Source organism: Triticum aestivum, chromosome 1A (genome assembly GCF_018294505.1).
Source record: "Triticum aestivum cultivar Chinese Spring chromosome 1A, IWGSC CS RefSeq v2.1, whole genome shotgun sequence".
Taxonomy (NCBI): domain Eukaryota; kingdom Viridiplantae; phylum Streptophyta; class Magnoliopsida; order Poales; family Poaceae; genus Triticum; species Triticum aestivum.
This window is the reverse complement of record NC_057794.1, coordinates 107,742,681-107,760,897: the sequence shown is the minus strand read 5'-3', so window position 1 is coordinate 107,760,897 and position 18,217 is coordinate 107,742,681. Positions and strand designations below refer to the sequence as shown.

General features: G+C 48.7%; 1 protein-coding gene across 7 annotated transcripts in view; it reads left to right on the top strand.

Moving 5' to 3' along the window:
• Positions 1–17,837: 17,837 nt before the first annotated feature.
• Positions 17,838–18,217, top strand: part of LOC123039105 (probable E3 ubiquitin-protein ligase RHG1A) — a 9,595-nt gene continuing 9,215 nt past the window's right edge. For 5 of the 7 annotated variants that reach the window (XM_044462433.1, XM_044462412.1, XM_044462430.1 and 2 more), the window contains exon 1: positions 17,844–18,055. The gene's annotated coding sequence lies outside the window, so the exon portion shown is untranslated. Of the gene's footprint in view, positions 18,056–18,217 lie in introns of all 7 variants that reach the window. The other 2 variants (XM_044462408.1, XM_044462400.1) reach the window with 1 other exon arrangement.

Sequence of the window (18,217 nt, the reverse complement as noted above, 5' to 3'; positions counted from 1 at the left end):
CTCAAGTGGCACGAAGAGCAAGCAACATGTAAGGACTTGCTACAATTGTGGAAATGTGAGTCATTTTGTTGCGGAGTGCCCGTATGAGAAAAGGGAAGACAATGGTGGCAAGCTCATTCGAAAGGACAAAGCCAAGTCTTTCCCCAACAAGAGCAACTTCATCAAGAAAACCCCTCACAAGGCATTGGTGGTTCAAGAAGAGTACCATGAGGATGATGATGAAGAATAAGATGGTGAGTCGGTTGCCATGGCCTCCGTTGCCATTGCAAAAACTCCACGAATATCTCTCTTCGACTCACCCAATGAGAACATCACCACCAAGTGCCTCATGGCTAAAGCCACCAACAAGGTAACTCCCAACATCAAAACTACCATCATTAATAATCCTTCCTTGACGGATTGCATTGATGAATGTGAGGGATCTAATGTGGAGGAAAATTAGTTTGAGTCCTTTATGGGTAAACTCAAGGGTAAATCCAAGAAGCATTTTGTTGCTCTCTTGGAACAACTTGGTGAAGCCAATGACGTGATCGAGTCTCATGAAGATACCATCTCCAAGATGGAGGGGCATAGTCATGACTATGTCGATGAGATTTCGGATCTTTCCAATGCTCTTGAGGAAGAGCGTGGTCTTCGTTTGGCTCTTGAGGAGTCACACAACGATGATCATGCTAAGTTAAAGAAAGATTTTGATCATGCTCTTGTTGTTTCTCGTGTGCTAAACTCCGAGAAGGCCAAACTTGGGGTTGATCTTGCTAGACTCAAGGAGGAGTTTGATCTACTTGACAAGGCTCACAAGGTCTTGAAGGGTGCTCATGCTAGCCTCAAAGAGTCTCATGATCAACTCCAAGTGAAGCTAACCAAGGAGAAAGCCACCTTTCCTCGTATGATGTTAATTGATAATGCAAATGCTACTAACCCGTGTTGTGAGCATGTGCATCTTGTTGAGGAGAATGCTAAGCTAAAGGTGCAACTTGAGAAAGGTCTTGTGTCTTGCATACAAGGCGAGAAGAACCTCAACGACCTCTTGACCAACCAAAAGGGAGTTGTGGCCAAGGAAGGGATTGGGTACGTGCCCAAGTCCAAGAACGAGAAGAAGAATGACAAGGCCAAACGACCTCCTCCTCTAAAGCAAACCTTTGTGAAGGAGGGTGAGGGTGCTACTAAGGAGAAGGAGAAAAACTCCATGAAGGGTAGTGATGCCAAGAAGGGAAATGCTCCCCTTCCCAATAAAGCCGGGGACTTTAACCCTTCTTATGTGTTGTGCCGCGCTAGAGATGGGCATGTTTATGCCAAATTCGTTGGTTATCCTTATGAGTACATTGAATGGTCTATTTGGGTTCCTAAGACCCTTGTTACTAACATCAAAGGACCCATTACAAAATGGGTACCTAAAACCAAGCATTGATCTCTTGTAGGTGTTTGCTTCCGGTGGGGCATCATGGTTGCTCGATAGTGGAGCTACTAATCATATGACCAGAAGCAAGGACTTGGTGGTGGACGTGCAAAAGATTCCATCCATGCCCACCAATGTTGAGTGGGGTGATGCCTCGTATTCTAAGGTATTGGGACTCAGCAAAATTTTCATTTCTCATGATCTTACGATCGAGAAGGTCATGCTTGTTGAGTCCCTTGCATACAATTTACTTTCCGTTCGTCAACTAGCACTCATGGGCTTTGCCACTTTCTTTGATATTGATTCCGTGGCCCTCTTGTGGAGCAAGACTCTTCAGTAGCCTTTGTTGGGCATATCGAGAATGGTCTCTATGTGATTAACTTTTTGAAGCGACCCACTAAGACCGCGACATGCCTAATGGCTAAAGTTGACGTGGGATGGCTTTGGCATCGCCGTTTAGCCCACGTCAATATGAGATCTTTGCAAAGTTTTCTCAAGGGGGACCATGTCCGTGGACTAACAAATTTTAGTTTTGCCAAAGATCGTGCTTGCAGTGCTTGCATCGAAGGAAAGCTACATGAGAAGGCTCACCCTCCCACGACTATCATCTACTCGAAGAGGCCTTTGGAGCTCCTTCACTTGGATCTCTTTGGACCTCCATCCTTTGATAGTCTTGGGGGTAGAAATTATTGCTTGGTGATTGTATATGACTATTCAAGATACACTTGGGTATATTTCTTCAAGAGGAAGAGCGAGACCCAACAAACTGTCATCGACTTTGCAAATGAAGCTCAACGACAACACAATGCAAAGATCTTGACAATAAGAAGTGACAACGGCTCCGAGTTCAAGAACTACACCTTGGATGAGTTTTTGAGTGATGAGGGAATCAAGCACCAATATTCCGCACCTTATACCCCTCAACAAAATGGTGTAGCGGAGAGGAAGAACCGGACGTTGATGGACGCGACAAGGACCATGATGGCGGAGTTCAAGTCTGAAGGAAATATGCCCTAGAGGCAATAATAAAGTTGTTATTTATTTCCTTATATCATGATAAATGTTTATTATTCATGCTAGAATTGTATTAACCGGAAACATAATACATGTATGAATACATAGACAAACAGAGTGTCACTAGTATGCCTCTACTTGACTAGCTTGTTGATCAAAGATGGTTATGTTTCCTAACCATAGACATGAGTTGTCATTTGATTAACGGGATCACGTCATTAGGAGAATGATGTGATTGACTTGACCCATTCCATTAGCTTAGCACTTGATCGTTTAGTTTGTTGCTATTGCTTTCTTCATGACTTATACATGTTCCTATGACTATGAGATTATGCAACTCCCATTTACCGGAGGAACACTTTGTGTGCCACCAAACGTCACAACGTAACTGGGTGATTATAAAGGTGCTCTACAGGTGTCTCCGAAGGTACTTGTTGGGTTGGCGTATTTCGAGATTAGGATTTGTCACTCCGATTGTCGAAGAGGTATCTCTGGACCCACTCGGTAATGCACATCACTATAAGCCTTGCAAGCATTGCAACTAATGAGTTAGTTGCGGGATGATGTATTATGGAACGAGTAAAGAGACTTGCCGGTAACAAGATTGAACTAGGTATTGAGATACCGACGATCGAATCTCGGGCAAGTAACATACCGATGACAAAGGGAACAACGTATGTTGTTATGCGGTTTGACCGATAAAGATCTTCGTAGAATATGTAGGAGCCAATATGAGCATCCAGGTTCCGCTATTGGTTATTGACCAGAGACGTGTCTCGGTCATGTTTACATAGTTCTCGAACCCGTAGGGTCCGCACGCTTAAAGTTCGATGACGGTTATATTATGAGTTTATGTGTTTTGATGTACCGAAGGAGTTCGGAGTCCCGGATGAGATCAGGGACATGACGAGGAGTCTTAAAATGGTCGAGACGTAAATATCGATATATTGGACGACTATATTCGGATATCGGAAAGGTTCCGAGTGATTCGGGTATTTTCGGGAGTACCGGGGAGTTACGGGAATTCGTATTGGGCCTTAATGGGCCATACGGGAAAGGAGAGAAAGGCCTGAAAGGGTGGCCGCACCCCTCCCCATGGGCTGGTCCGAATTGTACTAGGGAGGGGGGGCGCCCCCTTCCTTCCTTCTCCTTTTCCCTTCCCTTTCCTTCCCTCCTACTCCTACTACTTGGAAGGGCTCCTAGTTCTACTAGGAAAGGGGTAATCCTACTCCCGGTGGGAGTAGGACTCCCCTAGGGTGCGCCATAGAGAGGGCCGGCCCTCCCCCTCCTCCACTCCTTTATATACAGGGGCAGGGGAACCCCAAAGACACAACAATTGATCTCTTGATCTCTTAGCCGTGTGTGGTGGCCCCCTCCACCATAATCCACCTCGATCATACCGTAGCGGTGCTTAGGCGAAGCCCTGTGTCGGTAGAACATCATCACCGTCACCACGACGCCGTGCTGACGAAACTCTCCCTTAACACTCGGCTGGATCGGAGTTCGAGGGATGTCATCGAGTTGAACGTGTGCAGAACTCAGAGGTGCCGTGCGTTCGATACTTGATCGGTCGGATCGTGAAGACGTACAACTACATCAACCGCGTTGTGCTAACGCTTCCGCTTTCGGTCTACGAGGGTACGTGGACAACACTCTCCCCTCTCGTTGCTATGCATCACCATGATCTTGCGTGTGCGTAGGAATTTTTTTGAAATTACTACGTTCCCCAACAAAGTCTCCCTACAACTTTTGGGCCGAAGCCATCAACACCGCGTGCCATGCATCTAATCGGCTCTACCTCCGCAAAGGCTTGAACAAGACTCCATATGAGATACTCACCGGTAACAAGCCCAACCTCAAGTACTTCTGGGTGTTTGGGTGTAAGTGTTTCATTCTCAAGAAAGGTGTCTGTTTGTCTAAATTTGAGGCTAGAGCTTATGAGGGCATATTTGTTGGTTATGCTACAAACTCTCATGCTTACCGTGTTCTCAATAAGTCCACAGGACTTATTGAGGAAACGTGTAACGTGGAGTTTGATGAGAATAACGGCTCCCAAGTGGAGCAAAGTGGTACTTGTGATTTAGGTGATGAAATTCCTCCCCAAGCCACAAGAAGAATGGGTATTGGTCATATCCTACCCATTGAGGAACCCCTTGTGGCCTAAGGAGAAGGACAATGTTCTACTCAAGTGGAACCTTCACCAACCCAAGACCCACACACTTCCGAAGAACAAAGTGAGGGCCCTCAACCTCAAGAACAAGACCAAGGGTAAGATCAATCTCAAGATGGTGTTGTAACATCAAGTGATGCCCAAGGTCAAGCTCCCTCCTCCGAGCAAGTTCAAGATCAAGTTCCACGGGATCAAGGACAAGCTCAAGACGATGCTTAAGATGATCAAGTGACCACTCCTCGTCTCACCCCCGAGGAGGAATTGGAGCGTCGTGCCGGCAAGGTTGCTTCCAAGCTCTCCACCAAGGATCATCTCATGACGAATGTGCTTGGAAGCTTAAGAAAGGGGGTAAGCACTCGTAGACAATTAGCAAACTATTGTGAACACCACACGTTTGTTTCTTGTGTTAAACCCCACAAGGTCTATGAGGCACTCGAAGATCCGGATTGGCTCAATGCCATGCATGAAGAACTCAAGAACTTCGAGCGCAACAAAGTGTGGAGATTGGTGCCAAGACCGACGGTGAACCACAATGTCATTGGAACCAAGTGGATATTTAAGAACAAGCAAGATACTCATGGGATTATCATTCGCAACAAGGCTCGTTTGGTAGCACAAGGCTACTCCCAAGTCGAGGGTATCAACTACGGTGAAACCTTTGCTCCCGTTGCTCGTCTTGAATCCATTCACATGTTGATTGCATATGCTTCTCATCATAACTTTAAGTTGCAACAAATGGATGTGAAGAGTGCTTTTCTTAATGGTCCTATTAATGAGTTGGTTAATGTCAAGCAACCCCCCAGGTTCGAGGATCCCCACTTTCCCGATCATGTGTATCAACTCGATAAGGCACTCTATGGCCTTAAACAAGCCCCACGCGCGTGGTATGACCACCTTACCGAGTTGTTACAAGACCGTGGTTTTGAAGTTGGGCTAATCGACCCCACTCTTTTTACTAAGAAGGTCAAAGGGGAGTTCTTTGTGTGCCAATTATATGTTGATGATATTATCTTTGGTTCCCCTAACAAAGCTTTCAATGAGGAATCTGCCGCTCTCATGACCTCAAAGTTCGAGATGTCTTCCATGGGAGAGTTGAAGTTTTTTCTCGGGTTCGAAGTGAAGCAAAGGAGAGAAGGAACTTTCATCAACCAAGCCAAATACACTCAATACATGCTTAAGAGATTCAAGCTAAGTGATGTCAAGCATGCGTCCACTCCCATGCCCACCAAGTGCCAACTTGACATTGATCCCAATGGTAAAGTGGTGGATCAAAAGGTATATCGCTCCATGATTGGCTCCTTGCTTTACCTTTGTGCATCTCGACCGGATATCATGTTGAGTGTGGGAATTTGTGCATGGTTTCAAGCCACACCTAAGGAAAGTCACTATGTGGCAGTCAAACGAATCTTTCGATATTTGGCTCATACCCCAAACTTTGGCTTATGGTACCCAAGAGGAGCAAATTTCAAGCTTGTAGGTTATTCGGACTCGGATTGGGTGGGAGACAAAGTGGATAGGAAGTCCACTTCCGGAGGGTGCCAATTTCTTGGTTGCTCTTTGGTAAGTTGGTCTTCTAAGAAGCAAAGTTGTGTGTCTCTCTCATCCACGGAAGCGGAGTATGTGGCTGCCGGTAGTTGTTGTGCACAACTTTTATGGATGAGGCAAACTTTAAAGGATTACGGTGTCACTTGTGACAAAGTGCCTCTTTGGTGTGACAATGAAAGTGCCATCAAGATTTCCCTCAAACCGGTGCAACACTTCAAGACAAAGCATATTGAGGTTAGGTATCACTTCATCCGGGATCACATTAGGCGAGGGGAGATCGAGCTCAACTATGTCAACACTCACGATAACCTTGCAGATATCTTCACGAAGCCTTTGGATGAAGCAAGATTTCACGAGTTAAGGCATGAGCTAAATATCATTGATTCGAGCAATGTGACTTGAACCCTTGCACACCCACCTCACTCAACTTGTTGTCTAGTTTAGGTGTAGGCATGGACATAGGGGGAGTGTTGTTCTCTCAATGAATTTTCCCTCCCCCCATAATGCATAAACTAACCAAACTCTTTCACATTAGCCATTTATTTATGGTACTTGTGCTTCAAAGATGAGTGTTGGTCATGGTCCCAAGGTTAAAATCTTCGCGGCACCATACCTCTAAACTCAAACATAGGTGGCCTCGGCCACTGTCCTCTCTTGGAGAGGTGTGTATCTTCTTTCTTCTTCTCGGTTTTGTGTGTGTGTGTGTCTTTTCGTTTTGTCTCGGTTTCCGCTCGTGTGTTCTGCCCGGTTTGGTCGGATCTTTTTGCGGCAGAGCGGTACTACCGCTGCGTGAGCGGTACTACCGCTGACAAGCGTCAAGCAGTAGTACCGCCCACCCAGCGGTACTACCGCTGCGGGGCGGGCGACTGGGGGGTTAAGTCGGGGCAGGGGGAGTTGCTTCTCCCCCATACCCATTCGCCCCCACACATCTTCTTCGTTGCTCCTGCAACCTCTCGCCGCAGGAGGGGCCCGGCCGGCCGCCGTTTTCGTGCCGTCCCTCTCCATTTCCTCTGGTGGAGTCGATCCCCACCTCGTCCTCTTGCCATGGATGTCGGTATTGCCCCCGTTCTCATTCTCTCTTTGCTTAGATCTTGCATCTAGTTTTTAGGGCAATAGGCATTGTTCTTCTTGTCTTTTGGCTAAGGCAAGGCTTGAGTAGGATGGAGATGGTTTCTAGGCTCTGTGGATTGAAGTTTGGTAGGCTTATTTTTGAATTTGGCATCTCCGGTAGTGCCGGATCTGACCACGGTAGTGAAGAACCACCGTTCCCCATCTGGCGCGGTACTACCGCTCGCCTCGAGCGGTACTACCGCTCTTGTTTCATGCTACTACCGCTGGGGCGGTACTGCCACTGGTTGGTCGCAGTACCACCGTTGTATGCCCAGTTCCGTCTTTTTCCTACCATGCTTTGATCCTTGTTGTTTTGTTTGGTGGCTTATGCTCTTTTCTTTCGTGTGTTTCTTCTGGTCGTGTGTTTGGTTCCAGGTGATGATCATCTTGAGCAGCAGGTCTGCCGTGTCAACCCCGGGCGTGCAACATCAAAGCGCTACCGCACCTTTGAGCCAGCAGGTGGTTCCTCTAGTACTCAACCGCCACCAGCAGGCGCAACCTCAAGTGCTCCACCACCACCTCAGCAGTCGAAGAGATCCGCCAACAAGCCAAAGGGAAAGACTGTGACTGAGATGACTACCAAGGAGTTTTGGGCAAAGCGTCACCGCAACCCCTATGAGGAAGACCAAGATCCCACTTTGGTCAACCGCCCGTTCTGGAACCGCTTTCAGTTTGCCATCTATTTTGATGTGATCAAGGCCAAGAAGAATCTCTATGTTGATGTACGCTCCATCGACACAGATGACCCTGAGTACTTTGGCAAAGCCCTTCAGATGTGTTCTCAGCTGAACATTCTCAGAATCATGCAGTTCAATAAGGATTTTGATGCAGATTTGGTGGCTCAATTCTTTGCTACCGTTCATCTTCGAACTGATGCCGACAGGACTCTGACTTGGATGACCAATGGCAAGTTGCTTTCCGTCAAGTGGCAGGCCTTCATGGAGTTACTTGATGTGGAAGATCACGGGCTTGAGACTCCAGTCGGCTTCCGCCCTCACTGCAATGCTACATCCACTCACAAGCAATCCCTTTGGCCCTATTGTACTGTGAAGGTTAACCCAATGACTAAGAAGGAAACCTATGAGCTGTCTGCCTATCTAGACATCCTTCATCGTGTCTTCCGTGAGACTCTCTTCCCTCGCATCGGGAATCTGGATATGGTCCACTCCTATCTCGTGGACATGCTTCTTTTCTACCAGCATGAGAAGGAAGCAAACACTAGAGAGAGCCTAGACATTTCTCATGTTATGTGGTCTGAACTTCTCTCTGCCGTTTCTGAGCGCAAGTGCCCGATATATGGTCCATTCATCATGAGGCTCATTGAGAAGGCCTAGGCACGTGTCTATCCCAGAGTGATGTTGGAAACTGGAGAATTGGTTTCTCATGAGATCAATCGTCTGAGGAAGAAGGACAACTGGGGCACCCCAACGCCTAAACCCAGGGGTCCATCTACTGCTGCTGACATGGAGACCGAGGGTGGGGCTGCGGCCGATGATCACGAGGAGGAATTTGGGCCCTCTAGTGCAGAACCTTCTTGGGCAAAGAAGTTTAAACGCAAGATGAAGAAGCTTTTCTGCATGGAGTCTCATGGTCAGTACATGACTCATGTGGCTGAGAAGCAGGCCAGGGTGCGTCACTAGGAGCTCATGCGTCACCTGGGTGCGACCGTTGCCAGTGGTTCTGAGAGGCAGATCACTAAAGAGGAGGAATGGATTCACCAACATTGCCCTTGGACCGATTCAGACGCCGAGCAGTTTCCGACCGACGATGGAGGTGCAGACGATCACGCTGAGATGTGATGTTCGAGATTCTCAGCTTGCCATCACTTGGAGCCGTAGCAACGCTCTTTGCCCTTTTGGTGTCTCGATGCCAAAGGGGGAGAGAGTTTAGGGATTTGTGTTGTTGCCGTCTTGCGAGTGTGTCTTTGTGGTTTGTGGTGTCTTGTGTTTTCTCGTTGTCTTTGTTTGGTTTGGTTTGGTGCCAGTGAGACCTAAGTTCTAGTCATATGGTGTGAGACATATGCTACCCTATCGTTACCTTATTATTTATGTCTATTCAGTACTGTAGTATCTTATGAATTGCATGCTTATCTTGTTTTATACCCTGCTCTCATATATCCTGTGCTTAGAATTTTTAGACTATAAAATATAGGGGGAGTGTTGAACCGAATGTGTGTGTCTTGCATTCCAAAGGCACTACTAACTAGGTGCACACATTCAGGGGGAGCCCGTCTATATTTTGTAGTTCTAAGTATCCTTACTTTTATGTCTTTTCCCTATGCAAATCCCTGGTTGTCATCAATCCACCAAAAAGGGGGAGATTGTTAAGGCATATCTCTCTCGATGTAGTTTTGGTTATTGATGACAACATATTTGCGGACTAACCTTGTGCGTTTAGCGTTTCAGAGATTCATCCTTTGGCTCGAGACAATTTCTCTCCCCTCGGACTGTTTTTCAAGACGGTGTAGCTCTTTGGTTTCTTGTTGGTGGACTGGTTTCTTAGGAGTCACCGTACTATCAAGAGGGGGTCCGATTTGGTTTGGCTAGGGTGGAATCATCACGTACACTTTCGTTTCACACCCTCTGGGCCTTCCCGCGTCATTGGAGGTCTTTTACCTTGCAGAATGAGCTGTCTTTAGCCCCAGCGGTAGTACCGCGGTGCCCAGCGGTAGTACCGCTTGTGGTCCTCAGTGGCAGTACCACTGCGGTACCGGGCCACTACCTCCTTGACTCGAGGGGGGCATTTCTCGTGTCGGGTTGAGCGGCACCTGCAGCGGTTGTAGGTGCAGTAGTACCGCTCCAGAGCGGTAGTACCGCCCTGCCACCGCGGCAGCACCGTGTTAAGCCCGTCCGGCAGTACCGTGCTGGGCTAGTCCCTCCTCTGTCTTCTAGTCCTCTCTGCTGGGCGGTAGTACCGTAGGGGGGGGCGGTAGTACCGCTGGGTCCAGCGGTAGTACCTACCGCCCTCTACGGGGCTGTTTAGTGGGGTAACGGTTGGATTGTTACCCCCACTATAAAAGGGGGTCCCCTTCTTCCCCGTTGACCCACCTCTTCCCCCTCAAGCTCCATTAATGCTCCAAGCTCCATTTTCGCCCGATCTCTCTCTCTAGCCAATCAAACTTGTTGATTTGCTCGAGAGTGGTTGAGAAGGCCCCGATCTACACTTCCACCAAGAGATATTTGATTCCCCTACCTATCCCTAGCGGATCTTGTTACTCTTGGGTGTTTGAGCACCCTAGACGGTTGAGGTCACCACGGATCCATAGTCCATTGTGGTGAAGCTTCGTGGTATTGTTGGGAGCCTCCGATTAAGTTGTGGAGATTGCCCCAACCTTGTTTGTAAAGGTCCGGTTGCCGCCTCCAAGGGCACCAATAGTGGAATCACGGCATCTCGCATTGTGTGAGGGCGTGAGGAGAATATGGTGGCCCTAGTGGCTTCTTGGGGAGCATTGTGCCTCCACACCGCTCTAACGGAGACGTACTTCCCCTCAAAAGGAAGGAACTTCGGTAACACATCCTCGTCTTCACCGGGTCCACTCTTGGTTATTATCTCTTACCTTTACTTGTGCAAGCTCATTAGTGTTCCTTCTCTTACTTGCGTGTTTGTTCGTTGTTATTGCATCATATAGGTTGCTTACCTAGTTGCACATCTAGACAACCTACTTTGATGCAAAGTTTAATTTGGTAAAGAAAAGTTAAAAATTGTTAGTTGCCTATTCACCCCTCCCCCCTCTAGTCAACCATATCGATCCTTTCACCTGCAAAAACAAGTTAGCCGTCCTCTACTTTGTTTTTGCAAGTTTTACGTGGCTGCTACGGGCTTCTAGCAAGAACAGTTCTTACCTACGCATCAAAACCACAACGATTTTTTGTCAAGTGTGTTGTTTTAACCTTCAACAAGGACCGGCCATAGTCAAACTCGATTCAACTAAAGTTGGAGAAACAGGCTCCCGCCAGCCACCTATGTGCGAAGCACGTCGGTAGAACCAGTCTCATGAACGCGGTCATGTACTGTCGGTCCAGGCCGCTTCATCCAACAATACTGCCGAATCAATGTAAGACGTTGGTGGTAAGTAGTATGACTATTATCGCCATAACTCTTGTGTTCTACTCGTGCATATAACATCTTCGCATAGACCTGGCTCTGATACCACTGTTGGGGAACGTAGTAATTCAAAAAAAAATTTACGATCACGCAAGATCTAACTGGGAGATGCATAGCAACGAGAGGGGAGAGTGCGTCCATGTACCCTTGTAGACCGAAAGAGGAAGCGCTTAGTAACGCGGTTGATGTAGTCGAACGTCTTCACGATCCAACCGATCCAAGTACCGAACGTACGGCACCTCCATGTTCAGCACGCGTTCATCACGATGACGTCCCTCGATCTCTTGATCTGGACGAGGGAGAGTTCCATCAGCACGACGGCGTGGTGTCAGTGATGATGAAGTTACTAGCGTAGGGCTTCACCTAAGCACTACGACGATATGACCGATGTGTTAAACTGTGGAAGGGGGCACCGCACACGGCTAAGAGATTGTTTGTTGTCCTTTGGGGTGCCCCCGCCTCCGTATATAAAGGGGGGAGGAGGAAGTGGCCAGCCAAGGGGGGCGCGCCATGGGGGGAGTCCTACTTGGACTCCTAGTCCAAGTAGGATTCGCCCCCCCCTCTTTCCTTCCACCGGAGAGGAAAAAGGGGAAGGGAGAGAGAGGGACAAGGAAAGAGAGGGGACGCCCTCTCCCCTAGTCCAATTCGGTTTGGGCAAGAGGGGGGCGCGCGCCTCCCCACGTGGCATTCCTTCTCTCCTCCAATATGGCCCAATAGGCCCAATACTTCCCCCAGGGGGTTCCGGTAACCCCTCGGTACTACAGTAAAATATCTGAACCACTCGGAACCATTACGATGTCTGAATATAACCTTCCAATATATGAATCTTTACCTCTCGACCATTTTGAGACTCCTCGTCATGTCTGTGATCTCATCGGGACTCTGAACAAACTTCGGTCATCAAATCACATAACTCATAATACAAATCGTCATCAAACATTAAGCGTGCGAACCCTACAGGTTCGAGAACTATGTAGACATGACCGAGACACATCTTCGGTCAATAACCAATAGCGGAACTTGGATGCTCATATTGGCTGCTACATATTCTATGAAGATCTTTATCGGTCAAACCGCATAACAACATATGTCATCCCCTTTGTCATCGGTATGTTACTTGCCCGAGATTCGATCGTCGGTATCATCATACCTAGTTCAGTCTCGTTACCGGCAAGTCTCTTTACTCGTTCCGTAATGGATCATCCCGTAACTAACTCATTAGTCACATTGCTTGCAAGGCTTATAGTGATGTGCATTATCGAGAGGGCCCAGAGATACCTCTCCGATACTCGGAGTGACAAATCCTAATCTTGATCTATGCCAACTCGACAAACACCATCGAAGACACCTGTAGAGCATCTTTATAATCACCCGGTTACATCGTGACATTTGATAGCACACAAAGTGTTCCTCCGGTATTCGGGAGTTGCATAATCTCATAATCAGAAGAATATGTATAAGGCATGAAGAAAGCAATAGCAATAAAACTAAACGATCATAATGCTAAGCTAACGGATGGGTATTGTCCATCACATCATTCTCTAATGATGTGATACCGTTCATCAAATGACAACACATGTCTATGGTCAGGAAACATAACCATCTTTGATTAACGAGCTAGTCAAGTAAAGGCATACTAGGGACACTTTGTTTGTCTATGTATTCACACATGCACTAAGTGTCCGGTTCATACAATTCTATCATGAATAATAAACATTTATCATGATATAAGGAAATATAAATAATAACTTTATTATTGCCTCTAGGGCATATTTCCTTCAAGGGTATGATTTGTTCATCCCTCATTTACTCGTTCATGTGTTAGCTGTACATGCTATGTTCATAGATGTTTTGATTCTATGTACTGTAAGTGCTCACATGCTTAGGTATCAGTTTGAGTTGCTGATACGTCTCCAACGTATCTATAATTTTTGATTGTTCCATGCTATTATATATTCTGTTTTGGATGTTTAATGGGCTTTATTATACACTTTTATATTATTTTTGGGACTAACCTATTAACCCAAGGCCCAATGCAAATTGCTGTTTTTTTGCCTATTTCAGTGTTTCGCAGAAAAGGAATATCAAGCGGAGTCCAAACGGAATGAAACCTTCGGGAGCGTGATTTTTGGAACAAACATGATCCAAAGGACTTGGAGTGGACGTCAAGAAACAACCGAGGAGGCCACGAGGCAGGGAGGCGCGCCTACCCCCTGGGCGCGCCCCCACCCTCGTGGGCCCCTCGTGGCTCTCCTGACTGACTTCCTTAGCCTATATATACTTATATACCTTGAAAATATTCAGGAGCACCACGAAACCCTATTCCCACCGCCACAACCTTCTGTACCCATGAGATCCCATCTTGGGGCCTTTTCCGGCGCTCCGTCGGAGGGGGCATCGATCACGGAGGGCTTCTACATCAACACCATAGCCTCTCCGATGATGTGTGAGTAGTTTACCTCAGACCTTCGGGTCCATAGTTATTAGCTAGATGGCTTCTTCTCTCTCTTTGGATCTCAATACAAAGTTCTCCTCGGTCTTCTTGGAGATCTATTCGATGTAACTCTTTTTGCGGTGTGTTTGTCGAGATCCGATGAATTGTGGGTTTATGATCAAGATTATCTATGAACAATATTTGAATCTCCTCTGAATTCTTGTATGTATGATTTGTTATCTTTGAAAGTCTCTTCGAATTGTCTGTTTGGTTTGGCCTACTAGATTGATCTTTCTTGCAACGGGAGAAGTGCTTAGCTTTGGGTTCAATCTTGCGTTGCTCGATCCCAGTGACAAAAAAGGAAACGACACGTATTGTATTGTTGCCATCGAGGATAAAAAGGTGGGGTTTATTTCATATTGCTTGAGTTTATCCCTCTACATCATGTCATCTTATCTAATGCGTTACTCTGTTCTTATGAACTTAATACTCTAGATGCATGCTGGATAGCAGTCGATGTGTGGAGTAATAGTAGTAGATGCAGGTAGGAGTCGGTCTACTTGTCACGGACGTGATTCCTATATACATGATCATGCCTAGATATTCTCATAATTATTCGCTTTTCTATCAATTGCTCGACATTAATTTGTTCATCCACCGTAATACTTATGCTATCTTGAGAGAAGCCACTAGTGAAATCTATGGCCCCCGGGTCTATTCTTCATTATATTAATCTCCCGTCAACAAGTTATTTCTGGCACTGTTTATTTTGCAATCTTTACTTTTAATCTTTATCATAAAAATACCAAAAATATTATCTTATCATCTCTATCAGATCTCACTTTTGCAAGTGGCCGTGAAGGGATTGACAACCCCTTTATCGCGTTGGTTGCAAGGTTCTTATTTATTTGTGTAGGTACGAGGGACTTGCGTGTGGCCTCCTACTAGATTGATACCTTTGGTTCTCAAAAACTGAGGGAAAAATACTTACGCTACTTTGCTGCATCACCCTTTCCTCTTCAAAGGAAAAACCAACACATGCTCAAGAGATAGCAGTTGCATACTGTGATTGCCAGATTTACTGTTTACGTATGGATTAGTCTAATCGAAAAGGTGTTAATATTTCCAGCAAACTTAATACTACGTTTAGGCGGTTGAAACTTAATATTGTAAGTTGAGGCGATCCATATGAAACTTGATAATAAAACTTAAAAGAAACTTGGCAAAAGAGATTTTCTCTCTCTCTAAGAGCAACTCCAACGCGCCGACCCAAACGGACTGTGCTTTTATCCGCTTGGGTCGGCCGCCCGCTCAGCGTCCGTCCTGTTTGAGATTTGGGTCGGCCGTGCGTCCAACGCGCCGACCCATTTCATGTCCGCACACAATTTTTTTAAAAAAGGCTCGCGGCCATGTTGTCGCCCGAAAGTTCATGCCGGCACCATGCCAGGGCCGGCATACAAATGCCAGCTTCAGAAAACACCACACAATTCGGCTGGCGCACTTGCCAGCACCCGGCACACATGCCAACACACAAAAAAGGGGCGGGAGTTCGACCACACCATCACGGCCGTGGTCATGCCAGCATACTTGCCGGCATGCAAAAAAGGATGGCACTCGCTGCCATTGGCCACTCGTCGTCGAACTTGAGCATGTTGGCATGCATCTTCTTGAACCACGACCTCTTCCTTGGCGGCACGGTGTTGAGATCCACCTTCATGATCTCCACCACGGTCATCATGCTCGCAAGAACCACTTATTTTGCCTTGCTCTTGGCGTTGGCGGCCTCGCTCTCTAGCATCTTGGCTTGCTTCTTCGCCTCCATCTCAAGCATCTTGACTTGCTTCTCTACATCCATCTCAAGCCTCCTCCTTTTGATCTCCATGAAGGCGTTAATTTGTTCTTCTTTGTATCATCAACGCTCCTCCTCCCTTGAGTCCTTCTTGCTCATCATGCCCTCCAGGCTTGCGATCAAGGCGTTGGACGCCGCATCCCGCTTGTCCTCCTTCTTGGAGTTGGTCTCCCCCCACGGCCGTGCCTTCTCGCCATCCCCAACCTCCTCCACGGCTTGCTTCCCCCCACGCGACTTGAGGGCTGCATATTGCGCCTTGAACTTCTCCTCGTCTTTGATGACCCTAAAGCAATAGGAGAGGTTGAAGCACTTGCCATTGTGTTGGACCTTGAATGCCACTAAAGCTTGAAATGCCTACAAATGTATTTCATGCAAGCATATTGGCAAATGGTATGGAAATGGACACGCAAGCATAAACAAAATGACACAAAAGAGGGCGGCTTGCTAGCATACCATGTCTTGCATGCCAATGCCGCTATGAGCCGGGCCCTGACGCTCTCAAGAGTGGCACAAAACTTGTTGCACTCTTGTTGGATCACCCTCCACCGCTTCGAAATGGACACCCACCCGCGCGTGCTTATTATTTGGTACGGCGGAAACTTCTTGCGCTCATGGAACTCACGATGGACACGAATCCAAAAGGTTGATGCCTTTTGTTCGGCGCCCGTCTTGGGGTCTTGCCCAATGTCTCCCCAGCACTCACAAAGAAGCTTGTCCTCGGCCGCCGTGTATGCCTTCGTCCGCTTGCTCTTGCGCCCCGGCTTCGCCCCGGCGGCTTGGTTGGCGAGCTCGTCCTCAAACAAAGGCTCCCTTTGATTTCGCACTTGTCCTCTTACTCTTTCCCGTAGTCCTTCGAAAACTTGTGGTCGAGTGGGAAGCCGTCCAGGTCCAGGCCGACCTGATCATGCATGAAGGCCACCTGATCTTGATCAAAGGTGGACGGCGTGAACGACCCTCAACCGTCTTGGGTTTGTGTTTTGTCGGGATCGTAGCCAGCCCCGGCGGCACCGCCAGCGGCCGGCGCACCACCCTCGAAGATGATGTTCTGCATGTAGTCATTGTCGCCGGAGGCCGGTATTCCGTCGCATAGGTTGCGCACGCCCGGCAGCACGTCGGCTGGCATGTGCCATGCGCGTTTCCTCGCGCCTCCGGATGACGAGCCACCGGCCACCGGTGTGGCGTCGAGGTCGATGGGCGCGGGCGCGAGCGTGGAAGGCGCCACCACGCTCACCTCGGGCGAGCACTCCCCGGAGAGGCGGGAGGCCTACGGGTAGACGTGGAATCCGGGCATCGGGGTGCAAGCCGACGCGTGGGGCGAGTCGGGCAGCACCATCCGAGGGAACGCGGATGAGCCGGTGCTGGACGTGGCCACGCCGCCGTTGATGAGGCCGTGTTGGCTAGGGTTTAACCCTAGCATATAGAGCGCCTCCCTCATTGCCGCCACGACGCGGGCGTTGGTGACCTCCTGCTGCGCGGCAGCGGCGACGGCGGCCGCCGCGATGGCTTCGTCCCTCACGTCCACCGCGTGCCTCCGCCCCTTCTACTTTGTTTGACTCCCTTGCTCGTTGTTCGGGCGTCAGTATCTTCTTCGGCTTGCGCGCGACGACGGTCTTGCATGGGGCGCGAGGCTTGCCTTTGTCGGAGGGGCCGGTCGTCATGCCGGACGAGACGAGGGACACAAGGCCGACAGCAGCATCGAGGTCGTCATCCATGGCGGGCGGCGGGAGCGCGCGCGGGCGGGTTTTTGAGGGGAAATGATGGAGGCTGCCACCGACCAGCGGGCCAGGGGAAGGAGAAGGCGAGCGCATGCGCGTCCGTCTCATGTCCGCGCCGACGCAAATCCAGCTCAAAAATGAATCGGAAATGGGTCGACAAGTTGGGCCGACTTTTATGTCCGTGCCTATCCAAACAAACGTTGACGGATGAAATGGGTTGCCCTGTTCGAGTTGCTCTAAGAAGAGAGAGAGGCGGTTCCAAAGATTGGTCTAGACTCGGCCCACACCGCGCTCCTTCCCGCACCACAGCAATGACACGTGGGCCCGTCGGCTCCCAGGCACGAAAAACACATTTAATTGTCCTCCAATCACCCGTCCAAAAACAACTATAAACTCGAAAGGAAGAAAAGCACGCTAACTTTCACAGACAAGTGGCCCCACCCCTCAACCAACTAAATATTCTTCCTCCCCCCTTCCCCTTATAAATACCGTCGGGCCCCTTGCCTTTTCCCCCGAAGAAGCAGACCACCACCACCTCATTCAATCAGCAGTCCTCATTTTCTCAGAGGGGGAAGGGAGGAAGCGGTTGCGTGTTCGCGGAGAAGCAGAGACCAAACCCTCTCCTCCTCGCGCGGGCACCGGGCGGAGAGGGAGGAGGGGCGCGCGGAGGACGAAGGCCGCCAGCAGCCAGCCGCGTCGACCCGAGCCGCCGGCCAAGGTAATACCGCCTCCTCCGATCCCCAAACCCCGCTCAATCCCGTCGCGTGCCGCCGATTCGGCGCGGGGAGTAGATTGATTGATTCAATCGGGAGTGTCCTGGCCGGGGACTCCGTTTCCTGCGGTTGATCGGCCACCGCAGGTGGGTTCTGGGGCTGCTGCG